The following is a 10,471-nucleotide window of genomic DNA, read 5'->3' on the forward strand; positions in this document are numbered from 1 at the left end:
CTCAGAGCCATAAAAAACATTCTAAAGAGAACTGTGGCAAAAGGGACCTGGGCGAAGTCTTGCGAAAAACCCTTATTTTCCCAAGGAAAAGGGAACCACAAGGAGGAACTATCTATTTGGATTAACAAAGTCTACAAGACAATTATGAAATTGATTTTAGTTTGATAATAACAAACTTGGAATTATCAACATAGTACTCAAGTGATTGGGCCAGGCAAAAGGCTGAAGACTAAGCTCAATGAGCTCTCTTTTTAGTGCCATGGTAGGGCCAGAGTAGTTGGATAGGATTTTGGACCAAGCACTGTTTTTTTTGATGACTACCATTAGTTTGAGTTTTAGGTAGGGAACTTCCCTCATCGAAACAGGGCAGGTTACGAGTTCTCTTTTACTTTTAAAAAAAGATCTGTGTAAATATGTCAGTCGGTGCACCAAGTCCTTCTTCTGGTTCACCACCCCTCCTTCTTTAATGTTTAGCAAAAAGCTGAAATTTGACATTGCCTGATTAGTGACAATTTGAAGAAGAGAAGGCTTAAAATATTACCCAGGAGAACAGGATTGAGTAAAGTGTAATTTCTGTCCCTGACTGAAATCATGTATATCTTCAAATCTGGTATGGTGTATTCCAGTGGCATGATCATAATGATGGACAGGTGTTTCCATAAAGTGGAATTTGTGCAAAAACGCGATTCATTCCATAAACGCTAAGCCAATGTGCACTAGACATGCAGCATGCCAATGGACTTGGTCTGATGCAATCTAACACCATTACTTTGAAACTCTGTAATACAACCTGAAAAACTCATAGGTTTTGTAGGTTCAGCACACAGCAAAAGATATGGGCACTGTCAAGTGCTGTTGGCATTCCTTATACATTAACCAAGATTTCCCAGCCTCCACTGCAGCCAAATAGAAGTGATTCCTGCAGATAGACATGCATTAAGGGCCACCATGAATTCTAAATATTTCCAAGCCTGCACATAAGTCACCAGAAATGATAGGTCGACCTCCTTCAATAAACCCAAAGAGCTCCATGACTCCGTAAAGGCCTGATCTATCTCACTGATGGATACCATTGTGAATCCAGATCTAATGACTCATCTCCAATAGGGGCTTCTAGAAACACTAGGGGAAATATTTCAAATGTCCCTACCAACAGGGAACGCTCTCCAACTTGGTTATCACTGTATGATGAACACTCTACCATTTATCGCATGGGATTTACCCACAACTGGTATTGGTATGATAAGCATGAGGCTTCTGCTCCTGTCCATTTTCTCACAAGTCCCAATACTGTAAAGCCCAGATCTGGGTTTGACTGCTGTTTGCTAATAACATACAATGCTTCTATTGGAAGATATGTAATAAGATTTCCATTGCTATAAGCACGCATATGGGGTTGGCTAGCACATCCACTGTCAAGCCTATCACAATTGGCCAAATCAGGGATGGTTGTTGTGGTTTCACCAACAGGCTACTGCTTAGTTTGTATTTATATATATACAATAATCCCTGGGTTGGTACATGGTGATTTGCTGTAGAGATACTGCATGTTCACAAAATGCATGGCAGCTATGGTTGACGATGCTGGCCTTTCTACAAGGAGCTATGCATGTGGCACTATGCCCAACTGGAGCATCTGTGTATGCATAGCTATATAATTTCCCTCCCCCCCTCTTTACTTACACTCATACTCCCATGGGGTCTCAAAAGCTACTTATTGTAAATTGTACTTCTCAGAAAGAGTCAAATAGCTTGAGCATCCTTGCTAAGGCATGGACCACAGAAGCTGGCAGACCACCATTATACAATATGGTACCACCTGATGCTTAACATCGATGGGTTTCATTTAAATTGTCTCCCGGAATATCATGAACCGAGCCAAGAGGTTTATGATATAAACATTTGAAATGCATTGTCCCTGTACTACAAGAAACAGAGCTGGGTGTCTTCGAGATGGCCAAACCGAGCGTGGACTTAGTAGGATTAGTTTCAAGCAGTCATGCAATGGGCAGGAAATGTGGACCAGCGATTTTAGTTCATAAGAACCTTCACGCAATCTTGTTAGAATCTCATCATGACTAAAAAAGGCGCATGTCAAGTCTGCCACTTGGAAATTGCTTGTATAAAATGTACTCAAATTAACATTGGCACCCCTTTGGTGGATGAGCCCGAATTTTCGCTTAATGCCTCTCAACTTCCCTTAATTGTGCACACATTAGATATCATCATCTGTGGAGATTTTAACCTCCCACTTGACCCCCATTTGAACAGACAATTCAATGTAAGATTTACAAACATACAGAGCCATAATATACTAACTGCTATGGTTGAGCCACATTCTCCGGTAGTTAATTAGTGGAGTCTCGACCACACTGGGGAAGATTACACCATCTAGAGCTATGCGATTTGTTCTTTTAAGGCTGGAATGGATTTGAGTCAACAAAAAATGTAGTCAAATCTCTGATCCAAGCCATGATTGGTTCCATCACCATATCAATTCACGCACCTGCACAGGCCATATTTGACATTATGATATGATAATTCATTTATAACACTCATGCACACAAGTGTTTCTAGGCACTACTGCATGCCTCCAGAAGATGGGATTTGTGGCTTCTGAGCTCAAAAAAATAAATGTAAGCAAATGGATGCACAGTATTTTGTTAACTTTTACATTCACAATCAATCCAACGATGTGCCAGGGGGCATCAATTGGGGCGCCTATATAGACGACTTGTGAGATGTGAGAGGGTAAAGGTAGGAAGCCTAGAATAAAGGTTACACAGCTGGAAAAAGTTATGAAATGTGTGGTGGATCAGATATACTACAGGAGCTGGGTGATACAAAGTATCACCTAAACTGTACCCAAACATATCAGGCAAAGATTGTAAGGCTTATTAGTAGCACCTAATACTACTTTGGAAAATAGGAGAAGCCAGATTCTAGGCAGTTATCTTAAAGCGAAGTATGACAAGTCATATTAACTTCCATTATTGATGCCAAAGCATCCGTCACACGCAGGATTCAGATGTTGCCACGGTCTTCTATTTAATTTATAAAATGTTGTATAAGGTGTCATCTGTATGAATATAATGTGTTCAATTAATTATAGGCGATCAGAAATATACTCACTACTGAGGTAGCACTAATTTAAACAGGAATTAAAAAAACAAAATTCATCTATGTCAATGAAAATGTGATGTCGCAAGAGCGTATGGTAAACAGTTATACATTAATAATTACAATGTTTGATTTTCCACACATGCACTCCATACAAAGTTGTCAAATGGTTATTCTGTGCAGTTATTAATTGATGCCTGAACCAGATCTTAGTTATTTTGCAATTAAGTGAAAAAAACGCTTTTGTCAATGGGTGAGCTCCGGGTTTAAAATGTGGTATGTGTTTCCTTGAATCAAACAGTTGTTGTTATTCACATTTTCCAAAATTCACCAAGAGTAAGAGGGGAGTTTCCATATTGTTCGGTAAAAATCTACCTTTAAAAGTCATCTCCAGTAACTCTGATTCAGATGGTAAGATTGTCTCTGTAAAGGTTACGATGCAAGACAATGTGATTTTATTGTGTGGTCTGTATGCCCCTAATTCCGATGACCCTTTTTTTCAAGAACTGGCTCAATATATTCAAGATAGCAAGGTGGACTCTGTCATCTTGGTGGGGGGGGTTTAACCTTGCAATGGACCCAATGCTTGACCGCTCAATGGTGCCAATTATGAAATGCCAGCGAGGAATAAACGATCCCTTGACAACTTGATTGATGAGCTTCACCTTTCAGACATATTGCGCCGGGAGCTCCCTACGGAAAGGCATTACACGTTTCATTCTGCAAGCCATGATGTCTACTCACAAATTGATTTCTTTTTGACTTCTGGGCACTTGACACTGAGCTGCTATGACTCAGACATTGGTCTCATTGTGATTACAGACCACGCACCAGTGACAATGCGCCTATCTCTGTGTTATACGCTGCAGAGTACTTTCTTAAAGCAGATAAATGCCTCTGTCTTGCAGAACAAGCAGGTGAAGGATGAGGCTGTGAATGAACTCGAGAGTTTCATGGTGATAAACAGAACTGATGAAGTCTCCATCTTTTCAGTCTGGGAGTCATTGAACTGCTATATGCGGGGGTTCCTAATCTCAAAGGCTGGACATTTCAGGAAGGAAAAAGACAAGGAGACAAAGAGACTTTCAAAGGATGCAAAGTCCCTTGTATGAAAATATGTCACTAGCCAGGACCAGGAGGTACGATCTAATCTCAGGAAGAAGAAGCACGAAATAAATGAGATCATATCCAACAGGGCGGTCTATGCATTGTTCAGGTGTAAGATTAATTATTTTGAAAATGATAAAATTATGAAAAGGCTGGGAGGCTGCTTGCACACAGGTTGAAAGAGGCAGAGAGTGAGTAGACTATTACAGCAGTGAGCTACAACGCTGACAACCTACTGCTAGCTCGCAAGGACATTAATATAGTGTTTAAAGAATTTTTATGAACATCTGTACGAATTGGAATCAAGATGTGGGTCGAACAAAATTGCCTCTTTTCAAAATCAGATCCTAGTTCCTTGGCTGTCGGAAGATCTTGCCACGCCATTAGAAGTCCCAATCTCAGTGGAAGACATCCGTTCCACAATCTCAAACCTAATGCGCAACAAGACTCCTGGCGTGGATGGATTCCCAGCTGAATTCTATCGGTTTCTGCCTGAATGTGCACTTCAACTGCTGCGTGATGTGTACCCGGCATCATTCGAGAGAGGGATATTACCAGTGACAGTCTTTTTGAAGAAAGATAAGTCTCTGACCTGGTGTATGAGTTACAGACCAATTAGTCTAATAAATACTGATTGTAAGTTGTTGACAGTCTTGGGTCTTTGCAGAAGTATCTGAGTAAAAGGTCAACTGGAGCAAGTCTGAGGTGCTTCCGAATCACTGGGTCACACATGCGACACATGTTTAACAACCTGGATTTTACATGGTGTCCTGAGTGGCTGAAGTACTTGGGGGTGTGGATTGGCCCTGAGGTGAAGTCGTTGTCGAAGATCAATTTTGATTACCTAGCAATTAAACTCAGGACTGACATGCACTTGTGGTCACTTCTGAAACTTTCACTGTGGGGCAACGTAAATCGCATCAAAATGAACATGGTGCTAGGGTCAACTATGTCCTTTCAATGCTTCTGCTAAAAATGCCAAAATGGATATTCAAGAAAGTTGATGCACTCTTACAGAAATGTATATGGGATGGAAAGCATCCTAGGCTGGCTCTGTGGAAGTTGAAACTACCATTGAAACAGGGTGGTATGAATTTGCAACATTTCTTTGAGTGTCATCTCGCTTTCACTGTGAGGCATTTATGCCAAATGGTGGAGGCTGGTCCTGACCAGTGGACTGAATCCGAATCCAACTGTGTATTTCAACTGCAACCCAGGTCCTTGTTGTGAATGACTTCGAAGGGCTCTCGTTCATTGAGTCCTCTTAATGTCTTCTTACATGAATGCTGGTGCTCTTAATCAAGATATCTGAACAGCGACCCATTCATTTCCCCTGATGCATCCATTTGGTAGAATCCATTGCTAACCCTACATGGAAAGGTCTTGTTTTGGCCATCCTGGTATTTGAGCTGAGTTTGGTATATCCAAGATCTTTCTGAGGTTGAATCTTGGATTCCTTTTGCAAGTTTGTGCAGAGATTTTGATTTGAGAGACTGCAGCAATGCCGAATATAAACAACTGAGGGGACTTGTGTCTGTAAAACTTGTGCTTGCACCTCAGATGACTGCGTGGAGTGCTGCTTGGTCAATGCTGGATCTTTGTGCCCTAGCAGCCCATTCGGCAGCCACCTTATACAATGTCCTTGTATCCAATCGCTAACGGTATTATGTACTTGCTACTGTCTGGGCAGGTGAACTGGGTGAGGTGATTAGCCCTGAACATTGGCAAAGATCCTATAATAATGTTCACTTGACAAGCATGGATTTTGGCATGAGGGCCTCTCAAACTAAATAGCTTTTTGGGAATATTGGACGCCAGAGCAAATGCTTAAGAGACACCTTTCATAGAGTGACCAATGCTGGAAATGTAATCAATCAAGAGGCACAGTGAGCCACTTACTTTGGTTTTGTAGAAGAACCAGGGACTTCTGGGAGGGGGATGTGAAAGGATGGGCCTAGTGCTGGAGTTTTCTATTCCTAGAAGGGCTTCCCTTTTGATTCTTTGGGATGTCTCTCAAGTAGCAGATCTTGCATTCTCAAAGAAGGTTTGGGTATTTAGAAGTAGCATGATAGCCAAGAAAATGATCCTGCATGCGTGGAAGTCATGCAATTCCTTCAACATCGATCATTGGGTGGAGGAGTTGATGACCTTGTCCCCATATGAGAGGACCATTTTCAAATATAAAAGGAGGTCCGACAAATTCAATGATCTTTGGGGATTGTTCCAGCATGCCTATGGCTGATGTGCATGTAGATGAGCAGCCAACTGCCTCTGCAGGAGGTCCTGCCCCCCTACTGCCTGTGTACTGGAAGCCTGAAATAGTGCATTGTTTGACACCAGAAGTTGTGACTATTCCGCGTCGAGTAACGCAAGTAGACTAAGTGATCATAGAAGATGGCTATACCTAGTTAATAGACTGCAGGCAAAGCCGTCATTATATAGAAACTGGACATCAGTGTCACAATTTTAGTAAGTTCAGACCATGAAGAGAAGGGCTCAAGACTGTGTCGCAGCAAAGAATTAGATGGGAGCATGGAAGGAACGAGAAGGGCTGTCTGGCCTAGTGTCAAGACTGAAGGCAGCCAAGAACTGGTTATCTATCCTCGAAGAGCAGGGAACGTGAGAAGCTGAATTATCCCTCGTTAAGGTGCAAGGAAAGAACACCATGGGTGCCAAGTTTATTCATTCAAGACAATTAAATGCTGCAAAAAGAGCTGAATTGCGGTCTCCTGTCATGTGAACCAAGGATGGGCACGCAGTCCAGAACTTTGATAAGCATGTGCCTATACTCCCTTATATTCCCAGAGACAGGAATACATTGCAAGACTATGTTCAAAGACAGTCTGCATAACAGAAGGCATGGGTGATGAAAGATGGTGGGATAATTAGGTGGGGAGGTACAATCAAGTCTACCTCCTGGCACCTGGGTCTGAGCTCACATGCTGCTAAATGAACCAAATGTTCCGGAAGGGCACGAGCATGTCAACCAATTTTAGAAGGCCATATAACAAAGGGCCTTGTAGGTTGCGAGCCAATAGAGTACAATTTTTCTAATAGCTGATGAAGAAGACTTTCACTAAGGGTGGGCATGAGTTGTCCACCTGACTGTAGAGACCCAACCACAACTCGACCCCTTATAGAAAGTATACTTAGATATTCCCCTTAAGCCAACCACAATCCCCCATAGGTTTTTCTTATTTTCTGCGAAGTATGATGTCACGTATGATTAATTTTTAGTATATAAATGTGTTTTTATATGAAATGTATTGAGTGCTCGAGCAAACGTTCATTGATGTCCATTGTAACTCCTGTTTTAGACAATTGATATTAAAACAGTAAACAAACTTTGCTGTCTTCCTGAGTTGGTCTGATTGTTGGAGTACATAGTCATTCTGTTCCCATGTATTTGCATAACACGCTACTTAAATTAAGGCCTATACGGTCACATGGTAGCAGTGGTAGGATGGTTTAAGACCCATCGACCTCTTAACTCTAGATTTACAGACAATCGGACATCCTCTGCCATCTAGCCGGAGGACGCAGTGTTTCCTGTGGAGAGCAGCCAAATAGAAAACTTGCAAGAAAATTGAGACGGTGTGGAGGGTCCCTCTTTGACAAAATCTCAATCTGGTTTCCACAGGCGCTTTGCGGACGGAAGGAGAAAGTGGTTGGTTGGAGGAGGAGATGCTATGAGGGCCTTCAGTCAAACGACCGAATGGTGAGTAGATTGAGAAAAATGGCAAATTAAGGGGACGGGATTGTGGTGATTTAAAAAGTAACAGGAGTAATGGGAAATATTGTGTGAAGACAGAAATAGAGATAAGAAGCGCCCAGAAGCCTGACCCAAGGGGTCTAGAAGAGATCGCCTCACACTCCAGTCAGAGTGCTTAGGCTACCTGTAAACAGGTTTACATAAGGAGACAATTGAAATCCTGTGACAGGATATTGATTAGTAGCAAGGAGAAGAAAGGTGATCACAAATATTTTTTAGTAAATGTGTAAAGTCGGCTGGTCTGTCTATATTTGTGTTGAGTTTAGGTGTTCAAAAGAGATATATGTTGTAAAGGAATTGAAATGAAGTTAAGGAGCCAAAGAGACTATCTAGGGAAGTGGTTGGTACCAATCCAGAGATAGACAGAGACAATTGAAGAAGATAGAGACTTGAGCGGCGATTGCTGGAGCACACTCATATTTGTTGTTTTAAGAACATTGAAAGTGGTGAAAATATTTTTAGAAAACCAAAGTATTGACAGTCAATTGAGACGCGTCAAAATGGGAGACACTCCTCTGATGCATTTATGTAAGACATTGCCAAAGCACATGCCCAAGCTCAAACAGCATAGTGCGGAATGGGTGAAAGGCACGGCAGATAAGATCTTCATGTCGTGGCCACAAGGGGGATCATTGTCAAAAGCTGTATTGCAACACATGACCACAAACTTCAACGCTGCATACAAGGGAAAATAATTAGAGACAAGGATAGCTATTTTAGAGCTTTGGAAGATGTACTAGGATGAAATGAAAGATCCACCACATAAGGAGTGGATGCTTAATCAGTGTAAGGGAGAAGGTGATGAGCCCTCAAATCTCTGCGTCACCTAAAGTGAAAGACGCTAGTGCAGAAGAAGTAGGGTTGGAGCCTTTAAAAGAAATGAAAGCAGCGACGGGGTATAGTAATCCGATGTACAAACCACCTGCTTATAGCAGTGACGATAGTCCAAAGGAGAGTAAGAGGAAAGAAGAGATCTTTAAGATCATACAAGACAAGGAAGAGAAGAGTGAGCGGTAAAACATGTTGACAGAAATAGAAAGAGAGATTAAGAGATGGAAAGGGGAAAAGGACAAAGCTGATGAGGTAACACTCATGCAGAACAAATGTATAAGAGAACAGATATTACTCAAGCTAGATGGAAAAAGCATCGAGGAAGTAAGGCATAGGGCAGATCAGGACGGACAAGAAAGAAAAGACAGAGAATGAGAGCAAAGAATGAAAGAAGATGAGCACAAAAGAAAGAGCAAGGAACGACGAGAACAGATGTATCAGGAGCAGCAAGAGAAAAAACAGGAGCGGGAAGAGGAGCAAAGAAAGTATGACAATAGGAAGCAAACAATAGACGATAGGGATAGAAAAAAAGAAAGAGAGAGGAGGAGGAAGCGCAGAAATTAAGGGATAAAAGAATACAGAGATCAAGAGAAGAGGAAGAAAGGAGAGCAGGAGTGAGGAGAGAAGAGATAAGACATAGAAGGAAAGAATCAGAAGGGAGGCGAGAAAACAAAGAGAATTTGATGAAGAGTTAGAACGAAGAAGGAGACAGCAGGACTTTGATATTAGCCTTGTTTGTAAGGAACCAGTAGAGCAAATCCCAGCAATACGATGGGACAGAATAGAAGAGTTTCATCAGTTAAAGAGAGCAATGTCAAGGGCATCTAGAGTAGCATTAGAAGAAGAGAATTTTGACATAGGAAATATTGGAGACACGATTGATAAGGCCTATCAAGAATTGAAGGAAAGTAGCAAATCTGGAACCCAAGGGGATGGAGATCAGTTCCTAGTATTCTAATTACAAAGCGTAGAGGAAAATCCATTCAGCTTTGAACACAGAGCCTTACCCTTAAGCACACTGGACTTTAGGGTGAAGGGGATGAGAGTCACACTAGTTGGGGATTAGACATGTCAGATGAGGAAAGATAATCTTTCCAAGGGAAGAGGGAGGAGATGCATGTGCCCCCGAGGGAATCCTGCAGACAGACAAGGAAGTAAGATGGGCTGATCTAGAGTAGCCTAAGGATAGGGTGCAAGACCCCATAGCATATCCAGAGGATCCCAGAGGATGATTGCATAGTGAGAAGAGAGAATCACCGCCATATGTGAGCAGGTTAAGATTGCTACCAGCAGGAAGACGGACAGGGGCGATTGTCCCTGCCATGAATAGGCAGACGATGGGAGCCGACTGTGGGTTAGGGTTTACGCAGTTTCCCTTATTGGAAAAAGGGTGAACAAGACCACAGTATATTCCATGGCCGCAGATGGATAAGGGCAATTTACGGTGTATACTCGTGAGTTTGATGTCGGGTGTGGGGGAAATGTATTTATGGATTACAAAAAATGACAGGAGGAAACACGCTGGCTACAGTGGACATTAAGGTGTCGATTCATGGAATTAATGTGCGCCGAAAATTCCCGCGCAGAGGTGCCAAAACGTGCGATTCGCAGTAAAAGTGCGAAAATCGCAGTGCAAGTGTG

Source organism: Ambystoma mexicanum, chromosome 1q (genome assembly GCF_040938575.1).
Source record: "Ambystoma mexicanum isolate Mex_15411 chromosome 1q, UKY_AmexF1_1, whole genome shotgun sequence".
In the NCBI taxonomy this organism is placed as follows: Eukaryota; Metazoa; Chordata; class Amphibia; order Caudata; family Ambystomatidae; genus Ambystoma; species Ambystoma mexicanum.